Source organism: Cavia porcellus, unplaced genomic scaffold, assembly GCF_034190915.1.
Source record: "Cavia porcellus strain 051 isolate PalLab524CR breed Dunkin Hartley unplaced genomic scaffold, mCavPor4.1 scaffold_6, whole genome shotgun sequence".
Lineage (NCBI taxonomy): Eukaryota > Metazoa > Chordata > Mammalia > Rodentia > Caviidae > Cavia > Cavia porcellus.
The window spans coordinates 100,544,311-100,565,259 of NW_026947489.1; the positions used below are offsets into that span (position 1 = coordinate 100,544,311).

At 39.0% G+C, this 20,949-nt stretch overlaps 1 long non-coding RNA gene across 1 annotated transcript in view; it reads right to left on the bottom strand.

Annotated features, from left to right (window-relative positions):
- Window positions 1-12,122: 12,122 nt before the first annotated feature.
- The window catches only part of LOC134476294 (uncharacterized), a 41,836-nt gene continuing 33,009 nt past the window's right edge, over window positions 12,123-20,949 (bottom strand). Inside the window, exons 3-5 of the long non-coding RNA XR_010047870.1 lie at window positions 18,801-18,924; window positions 12,895-13,201; window positions 12,123-12,480 (exon numbers count right to left, since the gene is read on the bottom strand). This is a non-coding gene — a long non-coding RNA (uncharacterized LOC134476294). The remainder of the gene's footprint in view (window positions 12,481-12,894; window positions 13,202-18,800; window positions 18,925-20,949) is intronic.

Below are 20,949 nucleotides of genomic sequence, written 5' to 3' on the forward strand. Positions count from 1 at the left end.
CTGCCTATTTGGATTACTCCTATTTTTAAAAAGAGAGGGCTGGGGATTTAGCTCAGTGGCATAAGCACCTGCCTTGCAAGCAGACAGTCATGAGTTCGATCCCTGGTACCGATAAAAAGGAAAAAGACAAAAAAAAAAAAAAAGGCACTATTTTTAAAAAGAGACAAAAGTCAACTTCGGATACTCAGCTGACCAAATGAACTCTCACGTATATCCAGTGTGATATCATGGAAGTCTTTGATGTGATGGAAGTCTACTAAAAGAACACGTAAAGACATCATGTTACAAAGGTACACGCATTCCCATATTTACAACAGCACGCTTTGTAATAGCTTGGAAGTGGCCTGTATTTCTATGAACAGGTGAGTGGGTATAGAAAATGTGGTGTTTATACACAGTGGAGTACCACTCTTCCATAAAGGATAAACTTGTCATTTGTAGGATAATGGATGCACCTCAAGATCATAATGTTAAGTGAAACAAATCAAGTGCACGAGCTCAAACGTTGGGAGGTTTCTCTTACACAAGATATCCAAAATACAAATAAAGAGCAAAATAAAAGATCAAAGGAAGCAGAGGAATCTTTGTAAAAGAGAAGAGGACCAAGAGATGAAGGGTGAAGGGTGAAGAGAGGGGAGAGGAAAGGGATTGAAAAAATGCATGAAAAAGTTATGAACAAAGAGAGTGAACATATTTACAAATGGTGTGCCTAGAAGCTTGGGAATTTAGAGAAGCCTAGTGAAACAGTCTAAAACAAATTCAAAAGGCCAATAAACCAAAGTGAAAATGGACTGACATAAACAGTAAAACTCTAGGGAATGGGGTTCACCATAAAAGCGGTACAAATTTCCTCTAAACTTATGAAACCATTTTTACAATACGACAAATGCAAAATAAAGGTGCATTAAAATACTGATATTTATTCATCAGATTACAAAACAATCCGAAGGGGCGGTAGCACTTTGTATTTCTGTAAGCTAAAGGAAAACAAGCATTATTACTAGGTCTTAGGAGAACAAAATGTTACAAATGATATAGAAGGAGATTTGGCGACATCTATGCAAATTAAAAGTGCATTATCCTTTGATGTAGAACTCCCCCTTCTGGGCTTTTAGCCTAAAAATACACTCCCATATGAATGAATTCTCATCTGTACAAGATTATTTAAGGCAGCCTCATTAAGTACGGGGGGTGGGGGGATGGAAACAAGGGTTCCTGTGAAGGACTGATCTGGAAAGACATACCAGATCTGTAGATCAGGGAGAAAATATAAAGCCACTGTGCTACTTTTGTGTAAAGAAAGAGGAGAGAAAAATGAATTTACATTAATATTTGCTCATATCTACCTAGAGAAATAAAGACTAATAAATAGTGATTACGCACGGGAGGCATTTAGGAGGTATAGACCGTGAGGAACTGAGAGTACAGCTTGTCAAGGTAGCCCTGAATGTGTTATTCAAGTAGCTGTTCAGGTTTGTCATCCTCTCCAGTACTTCAGGTTCAAAGCATCTGCCTTGTTTCACTGACTGCGTCAATTCCCTTATTTGCCACAGTAGCGCATGGCTTCTGCCCTTCTTAGGTAACCAAATTGCTCTTGCCTCAGTGTTCTCCATGTTGCTAAATGTGATAACTATCTTTCCACCTTTCTCTTGCACCACATCTCAGCAGTGTTTCACAAGCAACTTCCTCTCCCATTTACCCTCTTGGCTTCACTCCCGTGTCTCCACAGTGTCCTGCTTTCCCTTCCATCTCGCTGGATACCCTTGTCTTTCTTCTCTTCCTCCCGTTTTCCTTCCACCCTTCCCCTTCCTCTACCCAAACATTAAATATTGGATTTCTTCAAAACTCTACTGTAAACTTCTCAACATTTTACACTTCACACACAACTACGGATTCATTTGCGGACAGTGACCTCCATGTTTGTATTTCAAGGCCCCTCACATCTGAGGCTTTCATTTCCTGCAGCTCCCTCTACCCAAGCACGATGTATAGAGGCAGACTCAACTGGCGACTCCTGGCAGCCATGAATTCTGGCCATCGTGGAAGGAGTATCAGAGGAAGTGCCACAGGATCCACTGTAGAGAGATGTGTTGCAAATATTCTCTCCCATTCTGATTTGTCTGCTCATTTGTTTCAGTGTCTTGATAGATATTTTTAAATTTTTATGAGCTCTAATTGTTCTTTTATTTTAGTGGGTCTTTTAGATGAAAGATTACAAGGGATTGAACCCAGGGCCTTGTGCATATTAAGCATGTGGTTTTCCACTGACTTACACCTCGAGCCTAGTAACCATTTTAAACTGTATGGTACTACAGTGATAAGTATATTCATATTATTGTAAAGCATAGTTTGATGTTTTTCCTTCAAAGTCTGAAATTAAACCCATTGATAACTTTCCTCTACCACGTCTCTCCAGCCCCTGGTAGCTGCTGTTCTCTCTATTTCTGTGAATCTGACCTCTCTAGATTCCTCATATATGTGGAATCATATGTGATTTGCATTGTATAACTGGTTAATTTCATTTAATGTAATGTCCTCAAGAATCATCTACACTGTAGCATGTGATGGGATCGCCTTGCTTCTGGAGTACATGTGTGAATCTAATTTTATGTATGTTTTCATCTGTCATGGAAATTTGGGCTACTTCCAGTTCTTGCTAGCACTGCTAATGAAACTGGATACACAAATAATACAAGACGTTGCCTGTAATTACTTTGGATAGACATTATAGATAAGTGGAACTGCTGGTTTATATGGTAGTCTATTTCTGGTGTGGTTTGTTGTTTCTGTGGTTGCTTAGTTTTATTTTTTTTTTGTTTTCTTTAGTAGTTTCATCACTTTATAATCGTACCAACAGGGCACAAGATTCCGGTTTCTCCAAATATTTTCCAGCACTTGTGATTTTTCTGGAGGGTGTTTTTTCATTGAAAGTAGATACCTTCATGGATATGACATTGTTTAGCACGTGTTATCTGTTCCTTAAGAAACATTTACCTAGTCAGGAGGGGTGGTGCATGCCTGTAATCCCAAAACTTGGGAAGATGAGGCAGGAGGATCACCTCAAGGTCAAGATGAGCAAAGGCTACATACAGAATTCAAAGCCAGTCTGAACGACATAACAAGACCCTGTCTCAAAAAAAAAAAAAAAAAAAAAAAAAAGAAACATTTGCCTATTCTAAAGATGCAAATATACATTGCACAATACAGTTTTGGGTTTACATTTAAGTCTATAAATATCTCTTTTTTGTGTGCTATACGAGGTACGAATCAAGGTTCTGTTGAATATCTAGTTGCTCTGGTCATCTATCCTACACAGAAATTTATTGGTACCTTAACATGTTTATTTTGTCACTGGTTTTAAGAAGCACCTGAGGTTCAGAATGTTAGGTTATGGAAAAGAGCATGACCCTTAGCATTGAGAAAATAGCTACTTCTTTGAAGTCCTATAGTATCCAACACAGTACATACGGGTCACACAGGCAATAGCATGGGAAGCTTTGAGGACTAGGAAAGTTGACCCACTTAACCAAGGTTACACGTAGTAAATATCTATTACTGGAGCAGGTAAAATTCTTGAGCTCACTTTCCTAAATGCCTCCAACATTACTAAGTAACTTCTGAAGCTAATTTACTCAGTGTCGCATTATTTAGGTGACATTCCTCAGAAAACATAAACCGAACATTTTACTGTGAGGCCAGATTACCAACTAGGCAAAGGAGTATGATCTTTCATCTAAAACTGATGTGCTGTTTCATGACAACATGACTTCAACTAGTTACTTTAACTGAAAATACAGAGATTATTTTAGATGAAGAAACAGATACTCAGAGAAGATAAGCAACTCATCTGAATGAAAAGTACATCATGTTTGTGGCTGCAGGTAATAGGAAACTTCACTCAATTGGTTTTAAACAATAAGGAAATGCATGCTCCCACTTACTAAAGCTGGAGAGACAAAGCAGCCTGTAGATGCTCTAAAAAGATGGCCTCATTTAGCTTTCAAAGCGCACAAACGTAGGAATTATTCCAGAGGAAGAAGCCGAGGGTTAGAGAAGACAAACATTGAACCCAATGAAAGACTCATCCTGTTTTTGGTTGCACGAAATAGAAAACTTCATCCAAATAAGCAGTAATCAATACAGAAACACATTGTCCCACACAGAGCTACAGACAGGGCAGCCCTTGGCCGTGGCACAGCTGGATTTCAGGTCTGTGCACCTACCATGCCCTTGGCTCTTTCCTCTGTGTGCCCTACTTTGGAAATAAGACCTCATTAGACTCTCCCTAGCAGATTGCTTCTGATATCTCACTGCCAGGATTGACTCAGTCTTATACTGATCACTGGCACAGGGACCTGGATTACCACACTTGGTCTTGAGGTAGAAGGGCAGTGAGCAGTGAATCACCACAACCAGTATGCCATGCTGTGTGCCTGTACTGTACATAGCTAAGTTAGGAAGAATTAGAGGCATCAGACAGGATTAGGCTTCCAAGGGAGTCAGTTCAGACGATGAGAATACACTACAGTTATGGCCAGAGGCATATCTGCTAAAGGCGGGCCTCAAGATAAAGAAAGAATGAGCAGGCCTACATACCTCTGCAAGGGATAAATGGTGCCACCTGGTCAACTACAATCTAGACAGACATCAGTGGGTTACCGAGACCTCCTATCCATCCCTTCCTAAAAGCAAGTCTTTGTGCTTTCTGTGTACTCATGCTACATAACTTCCCACTGGATCAACATCAGCTAAGTGCTCTGCTTGTGCTCTCCTCGATTGATTTGACCTACGTTGCACCCACCTTGTGATTTTGCTCTATAAAACTTCCTTTGAGAATGGGGCTTGTGGCCCCTCCTGTCTCTCAGGAGCTATTGCTCTCAATTCTTTTTCCTACTCTCAACCTCCGTTATTTCTTAGAATTCATTTCTCAATTTTGGGGAACACAAACTCGACGTATTTGACATCCAGCATGTTGGGAGTTACAGTATTTCCCCCATGTTGCCCAAACAATACCTGTGAATTCTGAAACATTCCTTCTCAGTTTTGGTCCTAAATACTGGTCCTCTTTCAAGACTTTTGTTTAGTATTTTCTGCCAGCAATGCCTCTAAAAACTCCTTGGAATGAGAAATGGACTAGGCAGTCACATAACACATTATATTTAAAGAACAAACTCAGTCATAAACCAAGCACTAGAGCCTTAAAAGAAAATTTTGAAAGCCCTGTCGGGCCACTGCCAGCAGGCAGGGAACAAGGTCTAAGTACCCAGGAGGAGCGCACTGCCAAGAAGGAGGCAGGGTAGCAGGGGCTAAAAGTATACAAATAACACAATTCAGGGGACATAAAAATTGTTAGCAGAGTTTACTGTATTTGGAGGATCTAAGAAGTCCAGAGGCTCACCAGTGTATACTACAACTCTTGGGGTGGGAGGATGACTGTTCTAAACTCCATGCAATATGTAAGTTTGGATTACTTCATAATATTTTGGTTTAATAAACTGTGGGAACTAGAATGGTTCAGAATCAGACCGTGATGTGAGCGCCAGCAGTGGAAGAAGGGAAAAGACAAAGGCAGGGGAAGTCATAATGTGATCTCTGTTCGGAGGCAGAAGTTAAACGGCTTTTAGATTGTGTGAGGCGCTGGGCACTGGCATCTTCCCAGGAGAATAGGAAGCCATTGTGGGAAGATATTGAGTCTTTTGTTCAACTAGAAGATGGATCGCTGGTCATTTCGGGGGCGGGGGGGAGAAATGGTCTGATTATTTACATCCTGATTTTGTGGGGTAGTTTATACTGCTTGCACATGTAATGGAATGCTGTGCAGATGATCAAAAACATGGTAACACAGACATACACTTACGTGTTTATGTCATGGAAAAGTGTTGATAACATATTGTTGAAGGGAAAAGTAAGTGATTAAGCAGCATAAAGTCTATGATCCCATTCATGTACAAGGATTCACAAAGACCAATAGCAAGCATGTCTTATTCATTTGTTTGGGGATAAAATAAACATATACATCTTTCATTGTACAAACAGCAAAAACTACAGTTTCCTTCTGCACAGCTTAGCAGAAGACATAGTTTCCCATCTTTGTTCTCGTGCCCCAGGATTCCTGAATGACCTTCCTCAATACCAATTATGTTTCCAGTTTCTCGTCCCCGAAAATGTCAAGTTTCTTCTCACAGAAACAACTTTTAGGTTCAGTGGTTCTCTCCCTCCTCTGTTTTTCTATTCTCTGCTTCACTTTACTCTTTCTTATTTCTTCATTCTGCCAGCCTTGTGGGTAGATTGCTAGAAGGTATAAAATTAAGTTATTCTCCAAATGCCGAAAGTCTTGCATCAGTCATCTGAGTGAGTGGACTGCCATTGGTGAAAGACTTTGAGGGTTCAAATGCTCCACTGCTTTCTAAAATATGCCTTAAGTCAGGCATTGTGGTGCACGCCTATAATCCCAGCATTTGAGAGGCTGAAGCAGGAGGATCTTGGCGAGTGTGAGACCAGCCTGAGCTACAAAGTGACCTCAATGCCAGCCGAAATGCGTAGTGAGACCCTGTCTCAAAAAGACAAAAATACAGAAATAAAACAAAAAAATAAAGTATGCCGTGACTTTCTGAGTTATGTGTCTCTGGTGGCAGACTTCCATTGTGTACACGCATACCACTAACTGGAGCCACAGATATCCTCCCATAGAGTAATGGTGCTGGAGTCTACTGCCCACAGGCTCTAAATCTTTCTCACTCTAATTGGAGAGAGAGGGCAATCCACTGCCCTATCCAGTTTTGGGGTGTGTGGGTGCGTGTGTGTGTGTAACCAGGGACTGAAACCAGGGCCTCAGACACGCTAGCCAAGCTCTTTACCACTGACCTCTATTCCTAGTTCTGCCTTCTTTGCTTGCAACATGATCGTTGTCTTCCCAAACTGCTGAAGGCCACTACTTTAATATCTCTGAATATCAAAGAGAACTTGGACCTTATCCTTCCCATAGGCAACTTATGTAAATTCTGTTGTAAATTTCATATTCTGCACACCATTATACACTCATAGAAATATGACTGCAGAGGGGCTGGGGATTTAGCTCAGCGGCATAAGTGCCTGCCTAGGAAGCAGGCAGTCGTGAGTTCGACCCCCGGTACTGAGAAAAAAGAAAAAGACAAAAAAAAAAAAAAAAAAAAAAAGAAAAAGAAAAAGAAATATGACTGGGGGAAATTTTTATAAAATGCTGACAACAGTCATAGAACAGTTTGAATGATTTTTATTTTCTACTTTCATATGTTGCTGAATTTTAGAATGATAAATGTATAGTTTTTATAATAAGAAGAATACTAAACAGCACTTATTAATAATTTACTATGTGTAAACACTTTCATTTACAGGACTTTTATTAAACACACACTATTACCGTCCTCATTTTACTGATGAAAAACTGAGGCAGAAAGAAATAGAGACATACGGCAAGGGAATGACAGAAGAGGGGATGATAAAATCTGGGCAGCCCAGGTAAGGAAACTAGTAACTAGGTACATTGCACAGGGAATTTTTATATGTAATAAAGAGAATAAATAAATGATGTATATTAATATTAAAATTGTGTATTCTATATGGGCCTAACAGTGCATTGTGGGATATCGTCACATTCTCACTAATAAAAGTCTACAAAGTATGGAAGCATTATTGCAGTATATTCTCACGCATGACCAAATTCATGATCATTTAAAAGTCCTTCATTTTTCAAATTTGTTGTTTTCCTTAGCATTGTTTAGTGTTTCCAGAAATTATACAACCATATTACTGTGAATTTAGAAATACTTTCTTTGGCCTGGGACAAAGTAAAAACAATAAACAGGCCTTGCTAATCAATGGATCTACAAATAGCATTCTTTGAACAAAAGCAACAGCTATTCAGGCAATTGTTTAGAAACTATTTTTTGGGTAAGAAAATACTTTTGACTACATAGTCAGTCATATTCTAAAGGAAATCTAGGTGCTTAGAAAGGGGAGATAGCAAGATTAGGTCACTAGCTGTGCGTTAGAGCTGAGGTAGAGTCCAACCTTCTAACCTGGGTGATCAAGGAGGTGTATGTTGACATCATAAACCCAGAAGGGGCAACAGAAGAGCAGCAAATAGCAGAGGAAATGAAGTTGATTTTAGTCACTGAGTTACAAGGTATGTGAGATATTTCTAGGTGAGGACAGTTTACCAGATGATTGGTAGAATATTGGAGACAGATCGGATCTGAGCTTTGCCAAATTATATAGTTAACATACTTATACCATAGACCTTTAATTAAAATATAATATATAATCTTTAACATAGTATATAATCTTTTTTTAAAATTTTATTTAAGGAGAAAAAGAAAAAAAGCAGAAAAAGGGTACATGTTATACAGAATTTCAGAAAACAAGTAAACAATAAGAAATCACTAGTTAATGGATTACAGATTGTCGTCTTAGAAATATTTGTTCAAGTTACAAAATTAAAGCATATAAAATGGACATTCAAACAGTGAGACTGCAAACAATTCTGTTGAATGATCCAACAAAACTCAGTAATATCATTGTCTATCCTATACACTTAAATATACATGGAGTTATATCGTTTAGAGCACTTTCTTTTCCTCTCTTTTGTACAATGACTATTACACATTTTGGGTTTTATTACTCCCACAGTTCTTATTACTTTTTTGGAAGAGAGTAAAACCAAATGTGACATAACAGAACAGAGTCAGTCAAATCAAAAGGGTGGACATAATAGATAATGTAAAATCATAATACAAGGTGATCAACAATGGTTACCATAATGCCTCCCGCTATCTCAAAAAGAATTGCCTATTAACAATATTACAATGTAGAACATCCTAGATTAAGGGCTGATTTAATGCCCTACGGACTTCTAAATCCTGCTATTTGTGTAATTACTAAACTCTAATCTCAACTTCTTCCCCCTTAAAAGAGGTTTTGGAATGATGTTCTTTAACCACATTTAATGTTATGTGTGTGCACGTGTGTGTACATCAATTGTAATTTGGTGAATTCTGAAAATGTTTGTAGTCCTGTAACTACTACCATCATCATTATTGATAGAATTTTGCCACGGCTGAAAAGATAAAAAGTATGAAATATAAATGACCTTTATTTTAAGAATTTGGGGAGAAACCCACTGACCCTCTGGGGTCTGGCATTGTCTCCGGGTGCTGGGTGTGGGGGCATACATGTAGCTTAGGTTTGAGGTGGTGCCTAAGGGGTATTAGTGATGCACAGGTAGCCCATTGGTATTCATTTTGTGCAAAAGGTAAATTCCTAGGGGTGGGGAAGATAGAGCCCCTTGGTCTGCCAACCACCTTATCTTTGATAAAGGGGCCAAACATGTTCACTGGAAGAATGACAGTCTCTTTAATAAATTGTGTTTTGGAAAAACAGGCTCTGCATATGCTAAAAACTAAAACTAGACCCATGCCTATCACCATGTGCTAAATTAAAATCTAAATGGATCAAAGATTTGAGTATTAAAACAGAAACATTAAATCTATTGGAAGACAAATTGGGTAAAAATCTTGAAGACATAGAGGTAGGTAGAGAATTCATGAACAGGATTGAAACCACACGGGAAATACTTCCCAGAATCAATAACTGGGATCACCTCTTATTAAAAAGTTGCTGCATGTCAAAAGAAATCTCCAGCATAGTGAAAAGAAAACCCATAAACTAGGAAAAATATCTTAGTGAACTATCCCTCAGACAAAGGACTTCTGTCTAAAGCATATAAAGAATTAAAAATAATCAGACGCCCAAAATTCAAAGATCCAATCCAAAAATGGACATCTAAGATGAATATGCACTTCTCAGATGAAGAAATACAAATGGCAAATAAATACATGAAAAAATGTTCATCATCGTTACTCATTAGAGAAATTCAAATTAAAACCACTGAGATTCCATCTCACTCCTGAAAGAATGGCCAGGATCAAGAAACCACCAACAACAAATGCTGGAGAGGCTGTGGGGAAAAAGGAACTCTCCTGCACTGTTGGTGGGAGTGTAGACTGGTGCAACCATTGTGGGGTCAGTGGAGATTCCTCAAAAACCTGGGATTGGAGGTCCCATTGTTCTAGCTATTTCACTTCTAGGCATATTCACAGAAGAATTGAAACCATCATACCACAATGATATATGTGCACCCACATTTATAGCAGCACAATTTGTAATAGCCAGATGTTGGAAACAAGCTAAAGGTGTCCATCAACTGAGGAATGGATAAAAAGTTGTGGTATTTTTCTACAATGGAGTACGACTCAGCTATAAAAAGGATCACACTGAGATATTTATAAATAAATGGGTGCAGCTTGAGACCATACTCATAAGTGAAATAAATCAAACTCACACATATAAATACCGAATAGTTTCTGTAGTGTAAGAAATGATACAAATACATAAAAGTATGTGGTAATCATGATTCCCCATTATACTGCTTTGAAGCCTTATAATGTTTTCATTCACTAATTGGAATGGTTTTATTCTGCATGGTTTGATTTTATTGTCTGTGATGGTATGAACAGCTATCTTGAAGAAAACAAGGTGTTAATAATAATTAGTGATGATTTAATATCAGCTTGTTTTGAAGTCCCACCAAGCTTTTGTTCTTCTGTCTCCATTGGTTTTATCATGTTGTATCTTACTGGATTTTATTATATGTGATAATATAAACAAAATATTTTATAGACAAGGAGATAATATAGTAACCTTTGTTCATTTTCTGTTCATTGGTTGTGAATACCTTGTAAGTACTTTCATTCTCTTGAATGTTTTTACACTGTCTTTTTATGTTTAATACTATACTATATGAAGGTATACTCAAATATTTCAAGGAAAGACACACTATGGTAGCTACTGTTATGTCGGATTGTCTTGTGGTGAAACACTATGTTGCTTAAATTGTTCTGTTCTGACTTGTTTTGTTATGTCCTCTTTGATCTTAATTTTAAAAAAAACTTGTGTGCCTAAATCACGATGCACGGTATATTCACCACTGTTATTTTCCAATTGTTTTTCTATGAAATTTTTATTTTATAAGACATACGAAGACTTTTAAAATATTTTCTTTATTAATATCTACTTGGATTACATTAAAGTAAAAGATTTTTCAACAGAGAAAAACTCTTGGGCACTAAGAAGCTTTGGGATTGGTGCAGGATATTTTATAGACATCATTTGGAATATAACAGGGGAGCCCCCTAGTGCAGCTTCTTGTTACTGAGCAGAGGAAGGCTGCCATCAGGGAAAAGAGAATTTTCCAGGGAGGGGACAAATAAAGGGCCATTTTGATGTCTCATTCTTTCAGCTGTTCCTGACTCTTTGCCTTCATCACAATGATCAGCCTGATTAATGCTGAGCATGTTCAGACTCAATGAAATTCAGCCAAAGTTATTAAGGGTCTATTATTTTCTGGGCATTAGACTGATACATAATGAATGGATTATTGGAAATAGATCACTTTACGACGAGAAGTTAATATTACAGAGATGTGTGGCCTATGAAGTACTTTTATGAAAATTGTTGAGTCTGATTTACAAGTAGTTTTATGAGGAGGTATTATTATTCTGATTTTATAGATGAGGAAAACAAGTTAAAAAGTATAGAGATTCTCCCAAGCTAACTTTTCTAGAAAGCACTTTAAAATGGAATAACTTCTACTACTTACTGTATCCTTGACGAGGTTCCAGGGATATGAAAGGAATAAATTTGAGAAACTCACTGTTCAATGAAAATTTGTAAGATAAAGAGAAGATCAGAGAGGAAGCCCCAACTATGACAGGAAGAATGGCAGGTGCTTCTTAAGAGCAGTGAGTTGGTTCTCAAAGAATATAAATAATTTTGCTACTTAAGAGGAGGAAGAAAAGATTTCCAGGCAGAGAAAACATCTTATGCAAAGATGCAGAAGTACAGAAGATCAAGGTATGAGAGAATGGCAAAAATAATTCCACTGAGCAGGCATCAGATATGTAATGAGAAGTCATGGGACTGAGCCTGGAAAACAGAGGTGGAATAAAAGGCCTCTACACCAGGCTAAAGAGTTTGCATTTTTAACATCTCTCTGTGTGTCAATTGTTTACAAAATAAGAGCGGTAATTTTTTATGTTACCAAAGATACATTTTATTGAACAGTAATACACAGGATGTCACAGATGTGGAATATGCAAAATATCAATGCATGTTAAAATTTTTCTTGCTAATTTACGTAGATCAGTGGGAGATCATCTATGAACCTTTCATTACACGATGCATGAATGCAGGGCCGGTCACGCCTCACAAACTCTGTTTTGCACATTGGTGCTGGAGAGGGGACCCAGAGTCCTGTGTGTGCTAGGTAAGTACTCTACTGCTGAGCCACACCTCAGCCCACATCCTGTGAGCTCTTTAAATTGGCAGTGTTACTGCCACAATCATGTAACTGTTTGTTGATAACTTTGGCTTGCAGAATTTTCCCTGTGGACAAAATACAAAGACAGTTGCTAATATGCAATTTTGGCCTCTGCATAGGAACTTCACTAAAATGTAATAAAGTTTATTTTTCTTGAAAACCAAACGCAGCTGTTCCAAAAGAGAAAAGAGGTGTTCCAAAAGCTGATCCACACACTCGCACAGAGGAAGACCCAGAAGCCCAGGTCACAACCACACACACACCGTCAGCACCCAGATGAGGCAACACTAATTACTCCTTGCCACTCCCATGGCAGGAAAAACTAGACTTAGCTGGATGGTTACAGGTTTGGGCCATCACACAGCATACAGATGGTGGGAATGCTGGTCTAAAATCACAGTCTCCCTGGCTCAAACAATGCCAGGCCTGGGACCTGTCATTTTCACATCTTTTCTCATTGTCCCCAGAGGAAAACTGACCTGGTTGGTAAGCTCCATGCCCATTCAACATTCTTGTGGTGCAGGTTTGTGTATTTAAGGCATGATGAGGCCCAATTCATTTCCATTTTCTGCGAAGCCCTTGTGATGGAGCAAGATCCTGTGAGCCACAGTACTGACCAGCAGCCTCGTCTGGTGATCTTCGGACAGGTGCTATCAGAAACACCCTCAGATACAAGGGACACAAGTCAACGGGGTCATGTCACTCTTACGATTTGACTCCCCATGGGATGCCATTCTTTAAGCCACTTTTCCGATCATTGTAAAAGTTACACAAATCAACATGGAACTGGAAAAAAAAATGAGGAATTTAAAACTCCGACAGCCTCACCAAAAAAGTCCTATCAGCTCACTTCCAAATACTTAAAAAGAGTAGGGAATTATATGTAATCTACCAAACTGTCAACTTTTAACCTTCTAAATATAAACCCTTTCATCTGAATGATTTCAAATCAAAAAACCATTTTCCAGCAGACCCAGCTGACAGAGGGCACCCGGGCCAAGCATGCTGGAAATCCCCATGGTAAAGGAAGAAACAGTACAGGATCCAGAGCCCCTGCTGCATGTCACACTTCCTTTCTCCTTCTCTCTTATCTCTTGTCTAGCAGGTTCTCCAGGTCAGTCACCAAAGTCTTGCATGATGAGCATGGCACTGAGCGACAGTGGCACCAAGAGACAATCATTTCACTGAGTCAAAATACTGGTATTTGGGAAACAACCTCAAGTTCACGGCAGCCACTTCGTTGATGTGCTCAATGCAGTAGACTGAAGCAATGAGGCACAAGAAGAGAACGGTCTGTAGTCTGTGTCTCTGGGAGGAGAAGTAGTGAGGAGCAGGAACAGGATGTGGAACACAGCCGGCCCCAAGAGCCACGGCTCAGTCCAGTCTGTCCTGATCACTGCTGGGATGCTGGCAGGGAAGGTGCTGGTGAGACGCAGAAGGCAAGATGCCCAGAGAGCCTGGCCTCATAACCCTTGCCGAGTCCTTCCACCTTGCCAGATCCCAAGCAAAGCAAGTTGTAAGAGCATTCTGGAGCCAGAGAGGAAGGCACCGTGGGGAAAGTGGGTTACCTGGAAAACTGTCAGACTAGAAATAGTGCAGACGGAAACACAGTGAGGATAAAGAATTCAGAATTAAGAGGCAGTCAGAACCAAGCGATCATTTGGATTTCGAAGGTTAAGGAAAACAGAAGAGTAAAAGGGGGCTCCAAGTCGAAACTACCAAAAAGATAAGTAGAGCCGCCATTGTCCACGCATGGCAGACAGGGTTTGGAGCCAGTAAATGATGGATCCAAACTCAACCTCGAGCCTTTCGGCTCCCTACCTTCTGCTCATTGTATTACTCTAACAGACCGCATTTTATAGGCTAGTGATGTGAAACTGTGATAAACAGAATTAACAAAAAATTTTTAAATTCCTACAAAAATGAATTCTATATGACAGTGAATTTATTTTATGATCACAAAAATTATAATTCTTCTGTTGTGTAATAATTCCTTAAGAATATGCTTCTACCAAGTGCTAATATACTTATGTTGCTTCCTCTCTGTTACTAATTCTCTGCGAAGTCTCTTCTTCCAGGAGAGGTATTATGCCCAGGAAGCTTGGCTATACACAACTAAGTGCAAGCTATATTAATCTTACGGCACAAAAGTCAATTCCTTCTGGTTGAGAGGTGCTCGCTGTCTCCATCTAACAATACCCATCCCCATCTGTTTAGTGATCCCCTCTTAGTGTCACTCGTTGGACAGTCTCTCATCACTCTATAGCAGTTGCCTCATTCTTTAGAATGTCTCTGTGAGGGGATGTTTATCACAGAGTCACTTTGTGTATGACGTGCCTAAGACCCAAGTAGAATGTGTAACTTCTCCAACTTGACGTATTTATGTATAATATGTATTAAAGATTATAGGGGCTTCTGGGAGAACATGGCAGACAGACAGCAGCAGCTAAGGAGGCTCTCTGAGAGATGCAGCTTAGAATCCAGGAAAGGTGTGGAGTGAGGAATCCTAAGTAAGAGGAGATATACCCTGCTGACCCAAGTACTAACAGGGCTGAGAGAAACCAACTGGGAATGCAATCCTGGTGCTATAACAGGAACACATAAAGCCTCAGAGTGGAAGCTGGAGCCCGCACCATTGGAAGCCACGATTTGGGTTTCCGCTGCGTCTGAATCGGCTCGGCAGGGAGAGAGACTCACAAAAGCTCTGAGAACGGGAATCGGTGAACAGAGTTGAGAGCGGGACAGGTGGGGAGCCGTGCATCGAACTGCAGTGAGTGAGGGAAACGGGCACTCTTCCATGATCTAGGAGGCTCCAACAGAGGACATTCCGGGACCGGGCAGACTTGCCGAAACAGGGCGCTGCAGTGAGTTCAGTCACATATCCCCCTCTCAAGCGGGATTGGTGAGCAGTGCCTAGCCTACGTGACACTGCTGGCTGAGACCCAGAAGGCTAGCACAACCCAGGTCCCAGCAACTGGAGGTGCACCCTAGTGGTGAAGCCTTTGGTAGGTTGACCTAGGTGGCGGGTCCGTCATAGGCTGCCAGGTCCCTATTTCCCTGGAGCGTTGCGGTGGGCGGGAACACCTAGCTGGCGCAATTCATACAAACTGTGGCCGACAGGGAAGGAAGCTCGGCCTCCTATATACGCTTGTATACAAGGAACAAAGAATATGAGAAGAGGGAGCAACAAGAAAGGCTCCTAGGTCCCCAATCCTGAGAAACATGCAATAGCAGACACGGCACCAATAGACATAAAGCGCTATCTCCAGAGCCTCATAGAAGAGTTCAGCAATGAAGTTATTAATGACCTGAAGCCAGACATAAGCAGAATAGTTAGAGAAATGCTAAGTACTGCCCAAGAAAAAACAGATGGTGGAATGGAGCAACACAAAAAAAGGGGAGAATTGTTTGGTGGAGAAAATAGAGAAAACATAGAATATGTGAAGCAGGTTCAAAGAGATTACCAGGAAACTAACAATTCTATCAAAAACTGGCATAACAGCTTGAAAGAAACTAAGGATAGATGATCTGAACTGGAGGGCAGATTTGTAATATGGGAGCATGAAATGAAAAACATCTTAAAAATAACAAAGAAACAAACAGCAATAATACAAAGGCTAGAAGATGATAACAGGATCTATAGCTTAAGAATTAAGAACATAAAAGAAGAGCTAGGGACACAAACAAATGAAGTACAAAAGCTACTCGCAGAAATAATCCAGGAGAATTTTCCTAATTTAGCAAAAGGTAAAGATACTCAGATATATGAAACCTTCAGGACCCCAGCCACCTACAACCCAAACAGAGCTACACACAGGTACAGAATAATCAAAATACCAGAAACCCAATATAACAGCAGACTATTAAAAGCTGTCAGAGACAAGAAACAGATCACTTATAAGGGAACACCCATCAGAATTACAGCAGACTTCTCTGCACAAACCATCAAATCACGAAGAGCGTGGGGGAAATAATTCAAGCTTTGAAAAATAATAACCTCCAGCCAAGATTGATATATCCTGCACAACTATCCCTGGAAATTGATGGAAAAACAAGGTGCTTCCAGGATAAAGAGGAACTAGGGGAATATGCAACCACAAATTCAACTCTACAGAGGTTACTGTAGGATATTCTTAAAAAGAAAAATACCAAGAATCCAGAAATAGTGACAGAGGGGCCACAATGAATGGAGCAGAAAACAAAATGAAGAAGACAAACTGACAACTAGTGACAGAAAAAGATCTCAACAGAAATGAGGCAGAGAAGATTGGATGATAAGAACAGCTATTTTGGAGAAAACGACATCCTAATACGCAATGCTGATTTAATATCATCTTGTTTTGAAGTCCAATCAAGCTTTTGTTTGTCTGTCTCCATAGGTCTTAACATGTTGTATCTTGTTGGATTTTATTATATGTGATAGAATAAACAAAACTTTTATAGACAAGGAGATTAAACAGAAACCATTGTTCATTTTCTGTTAGTTGATTCCAAATACCCTGTAATACTGTCATTCTCTTGAATGGTTTTACATTATTTTGATATATTTGATGCTATAGTATACGAAGTTATACTCAAAGATTTCAAGGAAAGAGACAATATGGTAACTACTCTTATGTCGGGATTATCTTGTGGTGAAACACTATTTTGCTTAAATGGTTATGTTTTGATCTGCACTGTTTTCTTGTTATGCCCCTTTATCTCAATCTCCATTTTATTATTTACTTTTTTATTTTTATCCTTTTAATTAAGGGAAAAATAAAGAAAAAATAGCAGGATTTATTATAGTAACTCACTATGATTTTCTATTAAATTGATTTGAAGCCCTGTATTGCTCTCACCATCTTGTTTTGACTGATGTCCCTCTATTCTGTTTTGCTTGATAGTACCAGGTTTGAAAGTTTAGGCAACAACTTTGAAGATAGTGGGATTCATTATGACGCCCATTCTGGTTGACTATTATCTACTTTTGAAGACCTGTAATGTCTCCAATGTTTTAGTTTTGTTGGTTTCGTTCTTTACTGTTTTGTTCAATTTTATTATAACTGATGATATAGGCAATTCATTTTGAGATTACAGGGGGCATTATGGTAACCATTGTTGATCACCTTGTATTATGATTTTACATTATCTATTATGTCCACCCTTTTGATTTGACTGACTCTGTTCTGTTATGTCACATTCGGTTTTACTCTCTTCCAAAAAAGTAATAAGAACTGTGGGAGTAATGAAACCCAAAATGTGTAATAGTCATTGTACAAAAGAGAGGAAAAGAAAGTGCTCTAAACGATATAACTGCATGTATATTTAAGTGTATAAGATACACAATGATATTACTGAGTTTTGTTGGATCATTGAACAGAATTGTTTGCAGTCTCACTGTTTGAATGTCCATTTTATATGCTTTAATTTTGTAACTTGAACAAATATTTCTAAGATAACAATATGTAATCCATTAACTAGTGATTTCTTACTGTTTATTTTTTTCTGAAATTCTGTATAACCTGTACCCTTTTTTTGCTTTTTTTCTTTTACTCCTTAAATAAAATTGTAAAAAAAGATTATATACTATGTTAAAGATTATATATTATATTTTAATTAAAGGTCTATGGTATAAGTATGTTAACTATATAATTTGGCAAAGCTCAGATCCGATCTGTCTCCAATATTCTACCAATCATGTGGTAAACTGTCCTCACCTAGAAATATCTCACATACCTTGTAACTCAGTGACTAAAATCAACTTCATTTCCTCTGCTATTTGCTGCTCTTCTGTTGCCCCTTCTGGCTTTATGATGTCAACATAACACCTCCTTGATCACCCAGGTTAGAAGGTTGGACTCTACCTCAGCTCTAACGCACATCTAGTGATGTAGTCTTGCTATCTCACCTTTCTTAGCACCTAGATTTGCTTTAGAATATGACTGACTATGTATCAAAAGTATTTTCTTACCCAAAAATATAGTTTCTAAACAATTGCCTGAATAGCTGTTGCTTTTGTTCAAAGAATGCTATTTGTAGATCCATTGATTAGCAAGGCCTGTTTATTGTTTTTACTTTGTCCCAGGCCAAAGAAAGTATTTGTAAATTCACAGTAATATGATTGTATAATTTCTGGAAACACTAAACACTGCTAAGGAAAACAACAAATTTGAAAAATGAAGGACTTTTAAATGATCATGAATTTGGTCATGCTGAGAATATACTGCAATAATGCTTCCATACTTTGTAGACTTTAATTAGTGAGAATGTGACGATATCCCACAATGCACTGTTAGGCCCATATAGAATACACAATTTTAATATTAATATACATCATTTATTTATTCTCTTTATTACATATAAAAATTCCCTGTGCAATGTACCTAGTTACTAGTTTCCTTACCTGGGCTGCCCAGATTTTATCATTCCCTCTTCTGACATTCCCTTGCCGTACGTCTCTATTTCTTTCTGCCTCAGTTTTTCATCAGTAAAATGAAGACGGTAATAGTGTGTGTTTAATAAAAGTCCTGTAAATGAAAGTGTTTGCACATAGTAAATTATTAACAAGTGCTGTTTAGTATTCTTATTATAAAAACTACACATTTATCATTCTAAAATTCAGCAACATATGAAAGTAAAAAATAAAAATCATTCAAACTGTTCTATATAGGACTGTTGTCAGCATTTTATAAAAATTTCCCCCCAGTCATATTTCTTTTTTTTTTTTTGTCTTTTTCTTTTTTCTCAGTACCGGGGGTCGAACTCACGACTGCCTGCTTCCTAGGCAGGCACTTATGCCGCTGAGCTAAATCCCCAGCCCCTCTGCAGTCATATTTCTATGAGTGTATAATGGTGTGCAGAATATGAAATTTACAACAGAATTTACGTAAGTTGCCTATGGGAAGGATAAGTTCCAAGTTCTCTTTGATATTCAGAGATATTAAAGTAGTGGCCTTCAGCAGTTTGGGAAGACAACGATCATGTTGCAAGCAAAGAAGGCAGAACTAGGAATAGAGGTCAGTGGTAAAGAGCTTGGCTAGCGTGTCTGAAGCCCTGGTTTCAGTCCCTGGTTACACACACACACACACACCCACACAGGCACCCACACACCCCAAAACCGGATAGGGCAGTGGATTGCCCTCTCTCTCCAATTAGAGTGAGAAAGATTTAGAACCTGTGGGCAGTAGACTCCAGCACCATTACTCTATGAGAGGATATCTGTGGCTCCAGTTAGTGGTATGCGTGTACACAATGGAAGTCTGCCACCAGAGACACATAACTCGGAAAGTCACGGCACACTTTATTTTTTTGTTTTATTTCTGTATTTTTGTCTTTTTGAGACAGGGTCTCACTACGCATTTCGGCTGGCATTGAGGTCACTTTGTAGCTCAGGCTGGTCTCACACTCCCCAAAATCCTCCTGCTTCAGCCTCTCAAATGCTGGGATTATAGGCGTGCACCACAATGCCTGACTTAAGGCATATTTTAGAAAGCAGTGGAGCATTTGAACCCTCAAAGTCTTTCACCAATGGCAGTCCACTCACTCAGATGACTGATGCAAGACTTTCGGCATTTCGAGAATAACTTCATTTTACACCTTCTAGCAATCTACACACAAGGCTGGCAGAATGAAGAAATAAGAAAGAGTAAAGTGAAATAGAGAATAGACAAACAGGGGAGGGGGAGAACCACTGAACCTAAAAGTTGTTTCTGTGAGAAGAAACTTGACATTTTCGGGGAAGAGAAACTGGAAGCATAACTGGTATTGAGGACAGTCATTCAGGAATCCTGGAGCACGAGATCCAAGATGGGAAACTGTGTCTTCTGCTAAGCTGTGCAGAAGGAAAACTGTAGTTTTTGCTGTTTGTATAGTGAAAGATGTATATATTTATTTTATCCCCAAACAAATGAATAAGACATGCTTGCTATTGGTCTTTGTGAATCCTTGTACATGAATGTGATCATAGACTTTATGCTGCTTAATCACTTACTTTTCCCTCCAACAATATGTTATCAACACTTTTCCATGACATAAACATGTAACTGTACGTCTGTGTTACCATGTTTTGATCATCTGCACAGCATTCCATTACATGTGCAACCAGTATAAACTACCCCACAAAATCAGGATGTAAATAATCAGACCATTTCTCCCCGCCGCCCCCAAAATGACCAGCGATCCATCTTCTAGTTGAACAGAAGACTCAATATCTTCCCACAATGGCTTCCTATTCTCCTGGGAAGATGCCAGTGCCCAGCGCCTCACACAATCTAAAAGCCGTTTAACTTCTGCCTCCGAACAGAGATCACATTATGACTTCCCCTGCCTTTGTCTTTTCCCTTCTTCCACTGCTGGCGCTCACATCATGGTCTGATTCTGATCCATTCTAGTTCCCACAGTTTATTAAACCAAAATATTATGAAGTAATCCAAACTTACATATTACATGGAGTTTAGAACAGTCATCCTCCCACCCCAAGAGTTGTAGTATAGACTGGTGAGCCTCTGGACTTCTTAGATCCTCCAAATACAGTAAACTCTGCTAACAATTTT